The sequence below is a fragment of the Miscanthus floridulus genome, chromosome 7 (genome assembly GCF_019320115.1).
Source record: "Miscanthus floridulus cultivar M001 chromosome 7, ASM1932011v1, whole genome shotgun sequence".
Classification (NCBI taxonomy): Eukaryota; Viridiplantae; Streptophyta; class Magnoliopsida; order Poales; family Poaceae; genus Miscanthus; species Miscanthus floridulus.
The window spans coordinates 60373649-60393162 of NC_089586.1; the positions used below are offsets into that span (position 1 = coordinate 60373649).

The window sequence follows — 19514 nt, forward strand, 5'->3', positions numbered from 1 at the left end:
ACTGAGTTTAGCTTTGCTAATGGACTAGCAAAAGTTAAGCTTAGGGGAGTTTGTTGATGGTAGTTATCAACTATTATAAACCGTCAATATAACATGCATAAGGGCATAAATATAATCACCAACAAAGGTCTAGGGGTTTAAACAAACAAATTCCATGAGTTTTGATGAATCTGTATTTTCTGCAGGGTTTATCTAGAAAACCATCAAGGTGGACCTAGATGTCAGACTTAATCGCTCTTATCCATAGCGAAAATAACCCTAGAAAGTTGTAGAAGACTCGAGAGGACTCTACACCGAAGCGGAGGGCCGGCCACAGCCCCACCTACAGGCCGGACGGCCCCTAGGGCCCACATGTCAGTCCCGCCTCGCTACGTTGATTTCCCACCGCCTTAAGGATTGCATCTAAACCGTTTATTCAAATCGGTTTGATCCAAGGGCTCAGGATTGACCCTCTGGCCTATATATATCAGCCCTTGCCACCCTCTGAGGCATTCAAACCCTGATCAAGTCATTTGAGAAGACAAAAACCCTAATCATCCTCAAAGCTCTATAAATTCTAGGGACATAGCTAGTTAGGCTAGGTCTAGAGGGAGGCAAGTAGTCTTCGCTTGGATTCCTGATCATGTCAAGAGCGTGGTTTGGTATAATCTTTATACCCCCTCTTTTTTGTATGTCTTATTACTTTTATATGTTTGCTACAATTGTTATGACATTATTATTCATATTGTTCATGTTCTTAGTTATAATGTTCATCGTCTACTTTGATTATATGCTTAGTATAGTTGGATTATCATCATGTTAATGCATAGGTTCGTATAGCGTTCACTCTAAGGATCCATGGGTAGGTGATCGACATTGTGTAAGCATGGTGCTTATACGTTGTTTACCTGTGGATACACCCTATATTCCAGGTCATGTGGTAGATCGTGGATGTGACACTCCTGTTGAGTCCTTTGTAGTCGACTCCCCGAATATAGGTATGCACGTAGGATGCAGTTACGAAGGAAGACAAGCTTTGTTCTTAATCTTCCTTAGTAATATCCCGTATGTATAGATATGATGATGGTCTTAGCAATGACTTCTAGGTATAATTGCACTAATCAATGTATGCTTTGACTTGTAATTAAGAATAACTTAGGAATTATTCCTCTAATATTCTACCTGACCATGCTAATGTTATAGAAAGGAGTACTCTGAGTGATTTATCATTATTATTAATCAATACTTATCATATATCTTATCCTATGACTTACCCCTGTTATGAGTAGAACATTGGTTATGGTTTACTTCTCCATCAATAGTATAAATTATCAATACATGTCCCTACTATACCTTCCCTGTGGTAAAAATATAAATAACGATACCTGGAATACTCTCGGATGAAGTGCTACAATGGTATATTATCTGTGCGCTTGCAGATTCCTTTTTATTCATATCTATATACTCTTTCTAGTCACATGAAATAATAAAGAACTACTTAGTATCATTCTTGTAGTAATACTAGGTAAAACCAACAAGCATCTCTTGCACAATCATTAGGGATGACAACCTAGTACAAGTAATGCTAGGAGATATAGGCATATCATAGGTGACTACTTAAAACAAGTGACGAGTTAATAAATACCAACAGAAATGCAAGTATGCCTTCATACTTTTTCATACCTGAGCTCCACATAATCTTCTTAGAAGTAGGAAGAAAAACAAGGCAATGTTATGATATGTCTTGGTGAGGAATCATGTACCACTGAGCGATCTGAGAGTACCAATTGAGGAGTACTTGTGAACTATGCTTTTATTTAAAAAAAAAGGTTTGCAAAAACTCCAAGTTACTAAGATGTGAAAATGGGATGAGATGACTTTGCTTTCAGAGCCGTTCCACTTCTCAACCGCTCAAGAAGATATGTTAGCCACTCCACTATATCCCACAGGTATAAGATATGGTTTGGAATAATCTTTATGCTTGTTTCATATCTTGAACAATTATGTTTATGTTTACTTTATCTTAACCTTTGCTCGGGACGAGTAAAGATTCAAGTGTGGGAGAGCTTGTTGGTGGTCCTTAACTGACATATTTTGACCGCCAAATTAATCTAAAATGACAATATTCCATGGTACATTAGAGCAAAATATTATTTTATCTAATAAGTTCCACGAGTTTTGGTACTCTAGAGTTGTTTTGCGGGATTTGTCAAAAATACGTGTCAAAAATATTATATAAGCAAATATACAGCTTGACGGAAATCGGCCATGAAAAGGAATTCGAATTTTTGATGTTGCAAAGCCGACTCAAATAAATATTTGGAGCACACCATTGTCAATCGAAACGGATATATTATTTGATATATTTGAAGCTTGAAATAAAAAGATATCAATTTTGAGAATTTTAAAAAAGTGCTCAAAATGTCGATGTGCATGCAGCAGTAGCTGCTCTGCTCGTTGTCCACACAAATTTGACAGGACCAGTTGGGTCCCGCTGGAGCCCATGCAGCCAGCAGGCCACCGACCGACAGGGCAGCAGACGCAGCTAGCACCATCCAAGCAGCGCGAGCACCCAAACGCAAGGTCCAGGCAGGAGCCGGCGACCAGCACAGCCAATGGCCAGAGGCGGTGGCAGAGAGCATGCAGGAACAAGTCCAAGATGATGCACGACAGTTTGGCTCGGTCCACATGCAGAAGCCCATCTCGTGTGTCGGTGGAGGAGATTGGAGAGCGAGTTTTTCTGATGCTTACCGACGTTGGGGAGGTCGGCAACTCCTCCATGCTGTCTAAAAAATAAAAATAGAGTTCCCCCTCCACTATAATTAGAGATCTTTTTTCCACTTATAAACACACCTCTACAATTGAGCATTACTCCATCTCTATCTCTATCTCTATCTCTATCTCTATCTCTACCCCTATAATACATCACTTCAAATTATCCTACAGCCACCAAACAAATCTCACCTCTACAGTCATAAACTAAACTACGTCTACTTCCACAAAACACACATAAATAGAGCACACTAAAAACATACCCACGCATTCTCACTCTTTACTCAATCACGTCCTACGGTCCTACTTTTTCGGATCTGCAGTGCCCCCCTCACAATCGCGGCCCTCCTCACGCTCGCGACCCCCTCACGCACGCCGCGCCCACGTGTGACCTGGACCGTGGGTTACTCCATGCCTTCGACGATGGAGCGGCCGAGAGCGTCGACGGCATCGCAGGCGGAGGACGTAGCCGACGAGCGGCCGGGAGCGGACGACGTTGCCGGCGAACGGGTGGCCTCGACGGAGGAAGCTCAGCGGAGGACGATACGCCTGAACCCTAAACCCGCCCAAGACGTTGCTAGCAAGCGGCCGGTAGCGGAGGACGGTGGGCGGCGAGCGGCCACGACCGGAGCCGCCAGCACTTCCAGCTCCTTCTCCCATGAGTTCGCCTTCTCTTCTCTCCATGCACTCCATCCATGAATTCGATTTGGAGGGAGTCAGCACGACTATTGCAGCCTGTAGATCGGTTTCCTGAACGGGCTACGTGGATGGAACATCAATCCTGGATGTTCCTTTTCTCTGCGTCGATTCTCAAAAGAATGTTTGAATCCATTGGTATGTACGCTGGTACGGACTATGTAGTAGTATTAGTTGCTACATAAGTTTACGTTGAGGGCATTTTTGGTTCAGGTTACTACTTCTCTGTTCAGAAGTTTCTAATTCCGTGATCATGAGTTACTGGATAGTTCTTGTTGCACTGCATTAATCTTGTTCCAGGATCGAATGACAATGGCGGTGAGCCGGGCGGCCTCGACGGAGGCATCGCGGCCGAGATCGTGGACGGCACCGCAGGTGGAGGACGTAGCCAGCGAGCGGCCGGGAGCGGACGAGGTGTGCTTTTCACTCTAAACAGAGAAGTAGTAACCTGAACCAAAAATAAAAGGTGTATCATGGATTTGAGAACTCAAGTTACTTTGGTGCTTTTCACTCTGTTGTGATTTTTGATGGAGTTCTGATTTTGTTTAAACTATTTGCTTTAAAGGATGGCAGTGATAAAACTATTCTCCCTCGAATAAGAACAGTGCTAAATATGAAAGGGTATGGAGCTGTCGTCCATTGCATGGGAAATCCTCCTGTAGAAAGCCAGATTCAGGTATGTATATACAGTGAGGATTTGAGTGATTTCATCATGGATTTTAGTGCTTTTTAAATGTATGCCTGTAGCAGAAACACACACGACCACTTAGTTGTCATTATTTTTTTCTGAACCAAGTTTTTTTTTAATTTCTGTTCATCGATGTTATGGGTTCTGTAATATGATCATTTGGCCTGCATTTGTCCTCTCTTTTCTCTGAAACACAGATCTCAAGCAATGGTTGGGCAGAAGGTGAATGCAAGGGCAATGCAGGATGGTTTCCATGATATCTTAAACCTGAGTTTCTTTTCGATAAGTAATTTTTCTAATGACATACCACAATCTATGTAGTGGTCGATGTTAGGAAAAAAAATCGAAAAATGTTTGAAGTAGTATCTTGTGCAGAATTTTTTACATTGGTGAGTTTATGTTTTTCTCTCATTTCAATGTGAGCTGAATTTTGGCCTCCTCAGTTCAGTACTGACCTATTAGCCAATGAATACAATTTTAATCGAGATAAACTTATAAGATAGTAGTGTATGTAGATGGTGGCTAATGAACAGTTGGTAGAGTTGGATATGGGGATGAAGTGAAGGAAGGTTTTAGGAGGAGAGCTTCACCGTTCAAAATATGTTTTGCAAGCGCTTGCTGTGGATATGTGCTGCCTGGATGCCAGGACAGAATCCTCTTTATGACAGGTTAGGCCACTCAAGCAGCATTTCTGCAGTGATCTTATACTTACTGCTGAAATGTAGGTACCTTTGTTGCCTGCTACCTGCTATGAAAAATGCCTTCAATGTGCAGCAGGATAAAATGGTTGACACGGAATTCATCCTGCCACTTGGTTCCAGGCTCTGTGGCACCTGCACTTCCATGACGATCATCATGGTCTATTCAAAACCTGCCTATCCGATCGCACACTAGCCTGGTCAAAAGTTGTACAAAATCATGAGTCATCATTTGGACGAATTACATGATCTGCTGCTTATTATGTAGTATATGTATGTGTATCTCTTTAAATTTCATTTCCAAGGTTTACAATTAGATTGGTCTGGAAAATACATTCCTCTTTTTTAGGATGTCCATTTTAGGAATGTTGTAGACACGGATGTTTTATATAATGTATGAGAGGAGCATTCCCTCTCACTACATAGCGAGAGGGGGGACAAGCAATAGATGTTTTATAGGGTGCACTATATATTAGCCATTTAATCAATTGTATGTTTTTCCGGGACAGAACAAGGAGTACTTTTCAATTCTTTTTTTTTGGAACAAGGAGCACTTTTCAATTCAGTTTCATGGCTTATTTAATTAGTTATTTTCATTCCAACCTTTCAGGTTTTGAAGAGTGCTCAAGTCATGATGAACGTAGAGACCATAAGTCAGGTTTTGAAGGGTGCTATGAACTTGAAATTTGTATGGAAAAGAGGTATTATGCATAGTGCATGGATGGAAAAAGAAACTGACACTATCCCAAAACTGGAACATTGATATAAACATGCGGTTACCAACTCCGAAAATCCTATAAAGTTCTGCCAAGCTCAGATGATCCTATAAGCATGCAGTTCACAGATTCAAAATCAAAATAAGGCTTAGTGGAGTTTACATTGCTGTTTTTACACTGCTGCTCAGTTTTCAGTTCAGAGTCGGTCTTTTTTCAGTTCAGAGATGTAATTCTTATGCACCTGGTCAAGTGCACCAGTTTAGGAGATTCTGATTATTCTAGCTAGGAGCCTGATTCAAATAGTTTGCATACAGCCTGATTTTTTTCATATAGATTATAATAAATAATTTAATATATTCTTGGTATGGCTGCATAGATTTTTTTGGGTACCTTGTCTGAATAAGGCTTGTTCACTTTATAATGCCTACTTTGTTTTCTGATTTTGCCCCAACTGCATTGGATTCAAAATCTAAGATGTTCTTTTTTCTGATTAGCAAAAGCTGGTGACATGAATCAGTGGTGTATTTTCTGTAGGAAACAAAGCTAGGATGACATATGTGGCGTTCAAAACTTGGATGGTTCAATTTCAGAGCGCACAAACAATTGGCTTGAGTCGATAATGGGTGTAAAGTATAGAGCTACCTCTATACCAGCAAACATCATTAGGTATTAAGTTTTGTCCTAAATATAAGCAAGTTTTTGCACATTTAATTTCTTTAAACTATACAGTTGTATCTTACTTATACTATTGATTTCAACTATTTATATGATTGTTGTATCTTACGTATACCATTGATTTCAACTGTGACAGTGAGTAAACAATTTTTTGTGTACTTGGTCAAAATATTCTATAATTACTTGGTTATTTTCATGTGCATCCCTGAAATGAAGCCGTGGTAGTAGCACGGGCACTATACTAGTATTGTTAGTAGTAGTGTCCCTCTAGATGCTCCTACCTTGTTGTAGTAAAAGAAAATAGGGAGAGAGTGAGAAAGAGAGCGGAGAAGGAGCCGGGTCAGTCGGATCATCCTCAACTTTGTACCTCTACGGAGCTGACTCAATTCTTGAGTAATATCCAGGTTATACATTGGTAATTTCAAGCTTTCTATTTAACTAAATTCAGCTCTTGCTTTACCTTACTTACGGAATCTCTGCTCGACTGAGTGCCCTAGTCTAAGGATCCAGACTAGAGTAGTAATCGCTAGAATAGATGTGGTGTCTAGGCTAGAGTTTACCTAAGTTTGCTCCCACACCTACGGATAGCTTCTAGGTAGCCCAGAGGTGACAACTTTGACCAGGCCTTTGTATTCCACCATGTTTGGTTTGGTGTTTTCGTAGAGCTTTTGGAGGCCTGACCCCGATCACCCCTTTCTAGTCTTTTTGAGGATTGGAAAGGAACCGCTGCTCCCAAGTAAGTTTAGAAAGCCTGAACCTTGGTTATCTAGTCTATCTTGGGAAAACCTTACAAAACCCCTCTACCCACAAAAATAGTTTTTTTATGGACGACCTTGATCCTTTCTAGTACACTTCACGTTCCCCAAGGAAATTGATACCTAGGAATACTCCAGGGTGAAAGCTACAACGGTATCTATGTGCTTCCAGATTTATCTATTTGCGTTAACAAATACCAACACTCGGGAAGTCAGTTCCTAATGTATTTCGGTGTATAGTTAGTGGTTGCGCATCATTAAGTCCTAGCTGTAGAGCAATAATGAGGATGGGGTAGATGCACCTCCATCTCTCATGCGTCACTATGCCAGTTGATTTTATGGTGACCTAACATGGGTCGTTTGTTAACAGACACTAAGGGCATCATGTTTTTCTTCGAGACCCATTAAGTAACGTGATCCGAATTTTCAGTGAACCTCATTAGTGGGAAGAGCGAGGACATTGTCTCGGAGCCCTGAGGCCAATATAATAGTCTCCCTAGGTCGGGAACCACTGTGGGCGAGTAACTGAACGCATGAGCAGCCGTGGGTAGTTGCGCATATTACTCTTTGAGCTGGTGACGGGTAGAATGAGTGAACGTCTGCTATCACTGAAAGGAAGCAGCAGGACAAAGCCTGATCAGCAGGGGCACATCATAAAACTCTTTTTCCAGATTCTAGGAGCTTGTACTTTGGTTATAGCCATGGGCCAACTAGTTTTCCTGCTTCCCACAAAGGGACACACATCCGCTAAAATAAGGTACTTCGAGCTCATCCGAGTATTGGGAGATTTACTGTGACACAAACTATCAGAGGTTTTAAGGTTAGACTAGTAACCCTCCCTGAATACCCCCCTAACTCTAGAAGGGGCAGAGTCGATAGTGAATGAATCACTATCGCTAACACCTGCTGTGGGGGTGAGCTGGTCCAAGTACACAATTGAGTGTCAGATCACTCGCCTAGCACCAGGCTCGGGTGACAACATGTCAGATCACTAGGACCCATGGGTGAGTTTGCTTACCAAAAGCTAGAGCATCGGTGCTCATGGCTTGTTTTCCCATGCACAAGCGTGTGCGGTCGGGATGCCATTCGTGCGCTGTTCCTGCTTATATAAAGAAGGGGGAGGCATAAATGGGCATAATTTCATCTGCGCACTATTGGGCTTACCTCCATTTCTTTAACTATTCGACTTCCTCTGCCTCTATCCCCTTAGATCTGATCTAATGGAGAGTGTGGGGAGCTCGAGGATGGAGGTTTCTAGGTGGGCGGTGGCCGAGCTCCATCCACCCATCTGTCCTGCTTTTGTCAGGTAAGTCCTTCGACCGACTTCGAATTAGGTGAACTTGGGATTTGGTGTTTCTTCTCACTGGGTGTCCTTGCAGGCTTCCTATGCTTGATGACGCGAGTCCTCCTCCTTCCAAATCGCCATGCGGCACCATGGCGGTGAAGGTCGTGGCTCCACCGACAACCACGATGGTTGAGTATGATGCGGGCCATCTTTGAGCGCAACTAGAGGCCATGCAAGCGGCGATAGCTAGGTTAGAGCGGGAGGCAGCCACCGCTGGGACGTCTTGTGCTAAAGCCCAAGCGCAACTTCTTGGTAAGTTCCTTGGTGAGATTCCCTATTTGTCCTTCCAGAGGTATCCTATCTTGATGAGCAGTTGCTCTGCTTGTGCTTTCCATCCACCCAAGAGCAACTGGCCGCTGCCCAAGGTAAGGCAGTGGGGCTATGAGGCCAATGTCATTTTGATTGAGTAGGTGATGGAGGCGGAGCGCGACCATGACACTGCTATGGCCGACTCATCTGCCATGGCGGTTAAAGCAAATCAACACCGAGACCTTCATGCTGCCTTGCTGGAGGCATGTAGAGGTGTCATTGACGTGCTCTTGCCGGCGGGGGTGAGTGTGGAGGACCATCTCGACAATGTCCCGAGGCAGTTTAGAGAAGTGATTCGTCACACGGTTCGTCGTGGAGCCATGCTGGCATTGGCGGCCGCCTCCCTCTAGAGCAATGAGGACCTTCATGACATGGCAATCGGGTTTCCACTAGTGGAAAGCCCTAATGATGTCGGTGCTCTAGCCATGGAGTTCAGGGGTGTGGCCAGCGCCATTACCGAATCTGAGAGAGTAGAGGATGTAATCCGCTCTGCTCCTTATGATGTGTGTTGGCATTTCTGAATGTCACTACTAAGATCAAGGTTTTGAATTTAATCTCTAGCAACAACGTCATAAATGCTTATTGGTATTTACTTGTGACTTGAAAGAATAAATGTATGAATGATAGGGATCTACATGCTCACTAGATAATATACCATAGTAGCACTTCACCCGAGAGTATTCTAGGTATCAGTCATTTATATTTTTACCATAGGGAATGATGGGTAGTTGGAATATATTGATAACTTATATGCAAGATGGAGAGATAAACCATAACCAACTTCTACTCACAATAGGGGTAAGTCATGAGATAAATGTATATGATAAGTAACGATAAATGATAATTAATCATTCAGAGTACTCCTTTCTATGGCATTAGCATGACTAAGTAGGATATTAGAGGAATAATTCCTAAGTCATTCTTAATTACAAGTCAAAGCATACATTGATTAGTGTAATTACACCTAATAGTCATGGCTAAGATCAACTTCATATCTACACATAAGGTATATTACTATGGAAGATTAAGAATAGAGCTTGTCTTCCTTCGTAACTAGATCCTACTTGTTCTATATTCAGGGAGTGGACTACAAAGGACTCAATGGGAGTGTCACATCCGCGATCTACCACATGGCTTAGAATATAGGGTGCATCCGTAGGTAAACAACATATAAGCACCACGCTTACACAATATCGACCACTCACCCCGTGTACACCAGAGCGAGTGCTATATGAACTTATGCTTGAACATAAAGACAATCTAGCTATACTAAGTATATAATCAAAGTAGACGATGAACATTATAACTAGGAACATGAATAGTTTTAAGAATAATGTCGAATCAATTGTAGCAATCATATGAATAATGATAGATACAAAAGAGGATACAATGGGCTATACGAAGCGATGCTCTTGATAGGATTAGGAATCCAAGCAAAGCTTGCCTCCCTCTATACCTAGCCTAGCTAGCTATGCCCTAGAATATGGTGGAGCTCTAAGGATGATTAGGGTTTCTATCTTCTCGGCTAACTTGATCAGGGTTGGATATCCAGGGGGTGGCAGGGGCTGGTATATATAGGCCATAGCATCCATTCTGAGCCATTGGATCAACTGACTTAAAAGGACGGCATAGATGCAAACCCTAAGGTGGTGGAGAACCGACGTTGAAACCCGGGGCTGACTGGTGGACCCTTAGGGCCGGCTAGTTTGTAGGTGGGACCGGCTAGCCCCACCTGGCTGCCTCTCATAGTCTCCTTCGGTGTGGTGTCCTCTAAAACCTTCTAGAGTTGTTTATGCCATGGATAAGCATGATTACTTCTGACATATAGGTCCACCTTGATGGTTTTCTGAATAAACCCTGCTGAAATCATAGATTCACCAAAACTCATGGAATTTGTTAGTTTACACCCCTAAGTCTATGTTGGTGATTACTTTCATGGCCCTTATTCATGTTATATTGACAGTTTATAATGTTCGTTAACTACCATCAACAATGTATAAATTGCATTAGCCTTGAAATAAAGAGTTTTGCATTTCATGTTTTGTGTTCTCCTAAGTAGTTGCTTCGTGGCTCGTGTAGTATTGGTTGTAGCCCTCGGATCATCATAATAGGTTAGCATAATGTATCACGGTGATGGATAGGAGTCCACAATACATATCGCCCAATCACGGTATACTCTCAGAAAAAACTTTTGAACTTGTAGCCCCCAAGTGCCTCGGCAAGTTAGTGTGACCTACTGGGGTGCTTAGTTTAAGCCGAGGGCATACCAATTGACTTTTCTTATGTAGTCTACTATCTTTATGATGGGTTGGTGGTCACACCACCCGTGAATTATACCCTAGTATAGGGCTGCCTTTTTACACATAGAACCATCACAACAAGTCGACATTCCAGGCGTTCGTGTAGGCTTCACCTTTCATGTTTGCCAGCATGTACATTCCCCACATTAGCACTTCAGCCACAATAAACTGGTCCTTCCCAAGGAGGCAAAAACTTGTTTCTCCCCATTGGTCGATTGTACCTGACGCAAGACTAGATCATCTTGCATGAAGTTTAGTCACCGAATGTGCTTACTATGGTACTTGCGAAGCTGCTACTGATATTTTGCGGAGCAAACAAGTGTCGTTCTGCAATGCTCATCGAGCCTATCAAGGGAATCCTATAAGGTTTCCTCTGCTGTGTCCTCATCATAGGCGTGGACTTAGGGAGAGGAGTACCTGATCTCCTCGAGTAGTACCGCGTCTACACCATAGATGAGGAAGAAGGGGGTGAACCCCATCGGCCTAGTAGGAGTGGTTCGTAAGCCCCACAGAACTGGTTGCAGCTCCCGGACCCATCTACCCTTGAACTTCTTGAGTTTCTTGAACATTCCAGGTTTAAGGCCTCGAAGGATGCAACCGCTCTCTCTCTACCTATCCATTGGTCTATGGGTGGGCCACTACAACCCATCTTATGTTGATCTACTATTCATCATAGAAGTTGACAAATGCACTTCCTGTGAATTGGGTGCTGCTGTTTGTAATGATTGTGTTCATGACCCCATACTGGTGTATGACCTCCTTGATGAGCAGGCTGTGGCTATGGGTTTAGCCTCGATCTACTTGGTAAACTTGTCGACCATGACAAACAAGTGATCAAAGCCCTGGGGGTAGTATTGATAGCCACTAACATCAATTATAAATCATCAACATAACATGCATATATACTTAATTCCATCACCAAACATAGGTGTAGGGGTTTAAACTAATAAATTCCACGAGTTTTGGTGAATCTATGTTTTAGCAGGGTTTATCCAGAAAACCGTCAAGGGGACCTATTCATCTAAGGAAATTACGGAATTCCACCATGTAAACAGAGTGGGAAGATTTAGAAGACTCCAGGAGGCTCTCCACCCAAGTAGACCCCAAGGGGCTACCATGTGGGGCCGGTCAGCCCCACCTATAAGCTAGGTGGCCCTGTCGATGTTTCACCACCTGATAGCCTACCACGGGGGTCCCTAGGGCAGTATGTTCGGGCTTCAGCGTATGCGGAACTTGACGGTTAACGCAAGAGACAGTCGATTTGTCCTTTTTCGGGCCCTCGATCTTTGATTGAGTAATAGCCCTACGTCCAGTCGGCATTAGCCTTTGCGTTGGATTGATTGTAAAGTGTTGTGTTGTACAATTGTTGTCTGAAAAACCCCCAATCCAAGGAGCCCTGCCCTCCTTTATATAGTCAGGAGGCCAGAGTCCTAGTCGGTTTACAATGAGAGTTCCTAGTAGGATTATAGAATAATAATACTACTAAGATTACAGGGGAAGAATCCCAGTTAGGCTAGTTCTTCTTCCTTCCTTGCGGGGTATCCCATAGGTCCCGCACCGACAAGCCCCCGAGCAATTCATGGTTGAGTTCTAGAAGCCTTGTCTTGTTCCTTCAAGTCTTGTCGAGCAGGAACAAGCATTGTTCGAGTGCTTTCTTGAGCGAAACCGTGCAGCGCTTCATGAGATCTTCGCGTGGTGTGTACCTTTTTGAAGAAAAAAGTACCCCCATTTGGATGTAGCCCCTGAGCCTCTTGCTATTTGGCACAAGGAGCTTGAGGGTCTTTTCTTGAAATCTCCCTGATTCTTCGTTGAAAGGCTCCCGAGCATATACCCAGTTTCTTTGTTGAAGAGAGCTCTGATTTAGCTATGTTCGGGTTCTTTTTGTCGAAAAGAGCTCGGATATAGCTATGTCTGGGTTCTTTTTATCTTGTGGCCTTGAAGTCGTTTGTCTTGAAGAAGTGTTCTAAGTGACGTGCGCTTTTTTGAAGGAAAAAGTGCACTCACTGAGTGTAGCCCCCGAGCCTCTTGCTATTTGGATCAAAAAGTTGGAGGGTCTTGAATCTGAGTTGTTCGAAAGAATTGTATACCTTTCCTTTTGTAGCCCCCGAGCATATATCTGGGTTGTTTTGTTCAGGAAGAACTCGGATGTAGGGTCTTGGCGTATTCTCTGGTAGTCTGTTGTTGTCAGATGTAGTTGTATGGTGGTGGTTGAGTGTAAATGCCTTTTGTTCACGGGTTGTACTGTGTTGGTATATTCTTCCGAATATGCTCGTCTTTCGAGTACTGTTCCCTCTCGCCTGAGTCTTCCATTATTGAGCCCTAGTCTTTTCACTGTGTCCTTTGTTAGGCTTATTTCAGTTGGTACTCCTAGTCCATGTGCACCGCTCCTTCGATCTATAAATACCCTCCTAGAGTGCTTGTTTTCATCCATTGAACATTCTGTTGAAACCTTCGTTGTCATGAATATGGTAGTTTGTGAAGTAGAGCAGCCCCCGGGCATGTTTTGTAGTTCCTGTGTGTCTTGTCATAGCTAGAGGAAGTCTTGTGATAGGGATTAGAGGTAGGCTAATCCCACAGCAGCAATGTACCAGGATGTATGCGGCGGTAGTTCGAGGAAGTCTTGTGATGTGGGCTTCGTTCCTTCATCTAGCAGTTCTGGGTTGATCCTCGTCGCCTGCCTTGAGACTGTTCGGTGCAGATCAACACCATATCCAGCTTCACATCAGTCTTGGGTAGACAGATGCCTGCCGGCCTTCTCTACTCCATGTTGTCCCACCGTGCTGCTGATTTCCGCCTTGGATGCACTGCGTCCGTCCTTTGAAGAAAATAGTGTAGCCGAGGGCAGTTTGTCCTTTTGAGTAGCAATTTGGGACACGTAGTCGTTTCAGAGCCTAGCCATGTCCGGGTTCCTCTTTGCTACTTTGCTTTTCATGGTACCGAGTTCGTTGGGTCTTGTAAGATGTGCAATCTTGTATTTTTGAAGTTGCTTGTAATGGAAAGAATCTTGTCTTCTGAGTTGTCATTTATTTTTCTGCTGTAGTCCTGGTTGTTCATGAGATTCCTGAGTTCTTTCCATAAGAACTGAGTTCTTATGTTCCTTGTGAGGTAGCCCTTCTTTTCTTCATGATTGATGGGTTGTTTTTTTGTAGTAATCTGATAACTCCGCCGTAGTGCTAGATGGATAAGTCTGAAATCTGCCTGTTGAATTGTACCGTTGTGTGGATTTGTGCCCTCCATCATTTTAGCTATGTCAGTAAATGGACCATTGCATTCTCACATGGTGCTTTAACAGGCCTGGTGGGCCGTTTTTATCACTATAAAATCTATTTAAAGATCCTTCATCTTCTTTTTCTTTACCGCCCTTCTCTTGCCTTGAAACCCTAGCTTTTAGAAATCCACCGTCGCCATTGCCACCGCCATCTTAGCACCGCCATCCAAACCTTCTCTTCCCCTAGTTCCTTCTTGCCTCCATTAGTACATGGGTAGGAAGAAAGTTGTGAGCAAGTCCTAGGCAACCTTCGTGGATGAGGAGTCATCTCTTTCCATGATTGAGAACTAGGAGTTCATGGCCATGAGGGTTGCCCAAAAAGCTTGGCCGGCTCCAACAACAACTGAAGACCAGCTCCGCGAGCTTGCCAGCGATGGTCTGATCTAGAGCAAGGGCATTGTTGAATGGAGAGTTCCAGGCGAGCATCGGGTCCCTGCTCTAGGTCCTGGTGAGATTATCCTTTTCGTCTCTTTTATCCATGTCGGTCTTTGCCTTCCTGCTTCCGCCTTCCTTCATCAATTTCTTGGTTATTTTGGGGTTAGTCTAAACCATCTAACTCCTAATGCTATCCTCTATCTTTCTGTTTTCGTACATCTCTATGAAGCTTTCCTTGGAATTTCTCCTTCTCTTTCTCTTTTCCATCACTTCTTTCGTTTGAAGCCTCAACCCCATCGTGAAGACACCAACGTTCTTGGCGGCTGTGGGATTCAGTTTCGCCAAGGTCTTAAAAGCAAGTTCTTTGACTATGACCTAGTTGATTCTGTGAGGGATTGGTGTGCTGATTGGTTCTATTCTGCCAATTTGATTCCTTCTCTAGTCGTACATTCTGAATCTGGTCCCTCGATTAATGACTGGTGGGAAAAGAACTCCCTAACACCGACTGAGGTTCAGGCGATCCAGCCATTTCTTGATAGGATAAGTACTCTGAAACAACAGGGTTTGACCGACTTTGGTATTATCTTGAGCTTTCTTTGTCACTGTGTTCAGCCTCTGAAGGAGCGAGAGAACCATGGCTTTGAGTACTCTGGGGCTAAGGATCCTTCACGCATGGTCCCTGCCCTTGAGTTGACCAACGAGGAGGTTCTCGAGCATCTCCAGAAGATGCTAAAAGGAGCAAGCATTGTCCCACTTACTATCTTTGAGTTCTCTGCCAACAATCTGCCTCCGGCTGTAAGTCATTTTCTCTTCGTGCAGGTACTTTCTGTATTTCTTTTGTTGTATCCATTTTTGCTTAATTTTCCTTGTCTTGTTGTTTTATTCTTTTCATAGGAATTGGGGCGCAACTTTGTTGACCCGATCCCCCTTGATGTCCTCCCTGCCATGGTGAATATTGGGGAGAACCTTGCTGGGGCTTCTGTAACCAATAAGTTCCCAATCACCACCGTGTTTCCTAGAGTTTCTTCCGGAGTTGTTGATGTCTATGAAGAATATGTTCCTCGTCCAGTCCCTCGAGGTCCTCGTAGTGTCTCGAGGAGGGGGGCAAGCAGATGGTTCTTCATCTAGTTTACCTACTTCCAAGAAGTCTCGCCAGCCAAGTACTCGTCAAGGTACTCCAGTTGTAGCTAGCATGCTCTTAGGTGAGCATATTAATACACTCTGTCCCTTTGTCTTCTTGTTTTTGTCTTGAACCGAGTTCTTTTGTTCTTTTTTTCAGCTAGCGCTATGGTGGCCTTGGTCGAGACTGAGGAAGAAGAGGACAATGATGTGCCCCTTATCATGCGGCGGTGAGTTGTTTTCTTATTTCCCTGCACTTGAAACCTTCTTTTTGTTTTGAATTTGGTCTTGATCTTTTTGTAGTAAGCGGTCATCGGGTATGAGCTCTTCTGAGGCTCCTGCACCGGGTTCTTCTATAGCTCTGGAGCTGAGTTCTTCCGTAGCTCTGGTACCAAGTTCTTCCGGGGCTCCAATACCGGCTACACCACTCCTACCACCGAGTGGCGGGGATGTTTTTGCTGCCGTGGTTCCTCCCACGATGTCTTCTTTTTGTTTCACGAAGAAGAAGATAGCCGGGTGAGTGGATTCTGGTTTTGCCTCTTTGCTTCTGTTCTCCTTTTCTCTTGTTCTCATTGGTGAGTTTCTTTATCAACTTTCAGGCCTTCATCCTCTCTCATTCCTCCATCGACTTCTTGCCAGCCCTCTGTTGTACCACCGAGTACTAAGCCGCAAGACTTGCAGCAACTATTGGTGAAGTGGTTGTGGGGGTGACAAGGCCTTCTGGTGATGATGCTGCTGCTGTCTTGGTTGCCCCAGAGGTGACCATGGCCATTGCGGTGGATTCATCTAGGGAGCTAGCTAGGACTTCCCATGATGTGTCCTTGATCTTGCCTTCTCCGCATCGGCCGTCTTCTCCCTCCGCTCCTCTTTCTACTGAAGATGTGGTTCATCAATTTGATCCCACTCATCGATTGTCAGAGTTGACCGCTTCTTAGGGAGACTTCGTGACCTATGTGACTTCTTTTGGAGAAAAACTCCAAGTAAGTTTTCTAAAGTTCTTTCTTTAGATGTCTGTCTTTCTCCTATTCTTATGCCTTTTTTCTCTCTTTCTTCTTTGTTCAGTCCTTCTCTCAGGATCATACCAGCTTCTTTTTCTCATCGGAAACCGAGAAGAAGTTGTCTTCTGAGTTGAGCGCCCTGAAGGCAGAGATGGATCTCTGCCAGGCCAAGATGGAGGCTAAGTGTCAAATGCATCAGAAGGAGGAAAAAGGTCTTTGTGCCTGGGTTGTTGAGGCCGAGAAGCAGAGGGATGCTGCTATCTAGGAGGCTTTAAAGAATTCAGAGGCCATGAAGAACTTGGAGGTCATGAAGAAGGAGTGCAACGGTGTTGTGGGTTCTTGTTGTTGCCTTCTATATTCAAATTCTCTTTTCTGCTGACTTGTTGTTTGTTGCCTTGTCTAGCTCTCTGAGTTGAAAGGCAGAAGCTCTCAGAGGGCATTGATGAGATGAAGACTCTTGTTCGTTCTAGTCAGAATAAGGTTGAGGAGGTAATTACTCATGCTGAGGAAGAACTTGCGCTTGCTAAGTTGATTAGGCGTGGAGCTGATAGAGATCTTGTGTAGGCCCAAAAAACTATTGTAGACTTGTCTGGCAAGTTGGCGGCGGCTACTAAAAATTGGACAGCTTTGTGGAAATCCTTTCGTTCAGTAGCCGACGTTCTCCGAACTCCAGCGGATGATGGGCAATCTTGGGCTCAGTTAATTCCTCAAATTCTGACTCATTTCCAAGAGTTCGTGAAGAGGTGCGCCCAACTATGTACCAAAAATGTCCTAGCCTAGGTCCGGATTCTTGCTCCAAAGGCACCGTTGTCCAAGATAGCAGAGGAAGCCGATAGTCAAGAATACATTGATGCCGTTGAGAGGATGGAGCCTGAGGTTGAAGACTTAGCTAGTAGAATTGTAGATAGTCTTAATATTGTTATCTCTTCTCCTGATGATGATGTTTGATGTATTTGACCTTTATGCCCGTGCCTTGTAATATGACATTATACTATTTTTTTGAATGAAGATTTTTTATTAATGTCTTTTTTGCCTGGATGTCTTGTTTATTCCTTGGATGATTTGTCCAATTGGTCAGAGTTACTTGACTTGCCGAGTACTTTGTCTTGCTTTCGCCTTTACCTTGTAAGCAATTCTGCGCACTATCTTGACAAACTTTCTTGATTTGTTGAGTACTTTTCTATCCCATGTAAACAACTCATTATATATAGATCTTTGTGTTGACAACCTTTCTTGATCTGTCGAGTGCTTGTCTGGCCTTCTTTTGTGCCATGTAAACAACTCGTTATATGTAGATCTTTGTGTTGACAACCTTTCTTGATCTATCGAGTGCTTGTCTGGCCTTCTTTTGTGCCATGTAAACAACTCGTTATATGTAGATCTTTGTGTTCTTGGGTATCTCCAGTGTAGTGCTGTCTGGCCTTCTTTTGTGCCATGTAAACAACTCGTTATATGTAGATCTTTGTGTTCTTGGGTATCTCTAGTGTAGTGCTTGTCTGGCCTTCTTTTGTGCCATGTAAACAACTCGTTATATGTAGATCTTTGTGTTCTTGGGTATCTCCAGTGTAGCCCCCGAGCCTCTTGCTATTTGGAACAAGTAGCTAGAGGGTCTTGATTTGAAATTGCTGTGGTCTATGCCTAGGCTTAGTTTCAGTCATTTTTGCTTTTTATTTCGGGTGTTAGCTCGTTAGCTACCTTAGTCGGCGGGCTCAAGCATCTTTTCAGCTATTTTGCTCTTGGTTGGGATGCTCAGGTGTCTTTTCAGCCATTTTGCTTTTTATTTTGGGTGTTAGCTTGTTGGCTACCCTCATCGGTGGGCTCAAGCATCTTTTTAGCTATTTTGCTCTCGGCCGGGATGCTTAGGCGTCTTTTCAGCCATTTTGCTTTTTAGTTCGGGTGTTAGCTTGTTAGCTACCCTCATCGGCAGGCTCAAGCGTCTTTTTAGCTATTTTGCTCTTGGCCGGGATGCTAAGGCATATTTTCAGCCATTTTGCTTTTAAGAAACAACTCGGGAAAAGCCATGATGAGACATATGTTTGTCAAGAAAGAATCATCTTTATTGATCATGAATATTGATATGTCACAATGATACATATGATTTTGGTGAGCGCTATCTTTGTTGATCATGAATGTTGATCTCTTGTGTCTTGTATACATATTTTCCCTTGAGTTGTTTTCATACGTAGAATCTTTGTAGCTAACTGATGTGCCATGTATTGTTGACTTCTTTTCTGTCTTCAGTTATGAGCTTGTATGTGCCCGGTCCGATGACTTTTTTGACGATAAAAGGACCTTCCCATGGACTGAGTAGTTTGTGGTGTCCGTTGGTTTTTGTATTCTTCTTAGTATTAGGTCTCTGACTTGTAATGATCGAGACTAGGTATTCTTGTTGTAGTGGCGTCTTAGTCCTTGGAGGTATCTTGCTGATTGCAGGGTAGCATTTACTCTGACTTCTTCTGTACTATCGAGTTCTAATCTTCTGGTGTGTTCTGCTTCTCCTTCGTCGTATTGCTCTATCCTTGGTGACGTCCAGATCAAGTCTGCGGGTAGTACGGCTTCTGATCCGTACACCAGGAAGAAAGGTGAGTATCTGGTGGCTCTACTTATTTGAGTCCATAGCCCCCATACAACCTTGGGTAATTCTTCAATCCATTTTGATCCATAGTCTACTAGTTCTTCATACAGTCTTGGTTTTAATCCAGCTAGTATGAGTCCGTTTGCCCTTTCGACCTATCCGTTGGCCTCTTGGTGTGTGACTGATGCGTAATCTATTTTGAAACTACAGTCCTATGCCCAACTTTGGAATTCTGTGGCCATGAAG

General features: G+C 43.5%; 1 long non-coding RNA gene across 5 annotated transcripts; it reads left to right on the forward strand.

Annotated features, from left to right (window-relative positions):
- The first annotated feature begins 2915 nt into the window (after positions 1-2915).
- Positions 2916-17641, forward strand: LOC136463313 (uncharacterized). Of its 5 annotated transcripts, none has more exons than XR_010760976.1 (12): positions 2916-4123; positions 4333-4524; positions 4651-4803; positions 4910-5106; positions 5444-5534; positions 6084-6215; positions 15189-15371; positions 15471-15748; positions 15856-15925; positions 15999-16211; positions 16295-16675; positions 16758-17641. It is a non-coding gene; the product is annotated as an uncharacterized lncRNA (long non-coding RNA). The 5 variants fall into 5 exon arrangements; XR_010760975.1 differs by having other exon boundaries at positions 2916-3913; positions 4013-4123; positions 4333-4803; XR_010760978.1 differs by having other exon boundaries at positions 2916-3585; positions 3748-4123; positions 4333-4803.
- The last annotated feature ends 1873 nt before the right edge of the window (positions 17642-19514 follow it).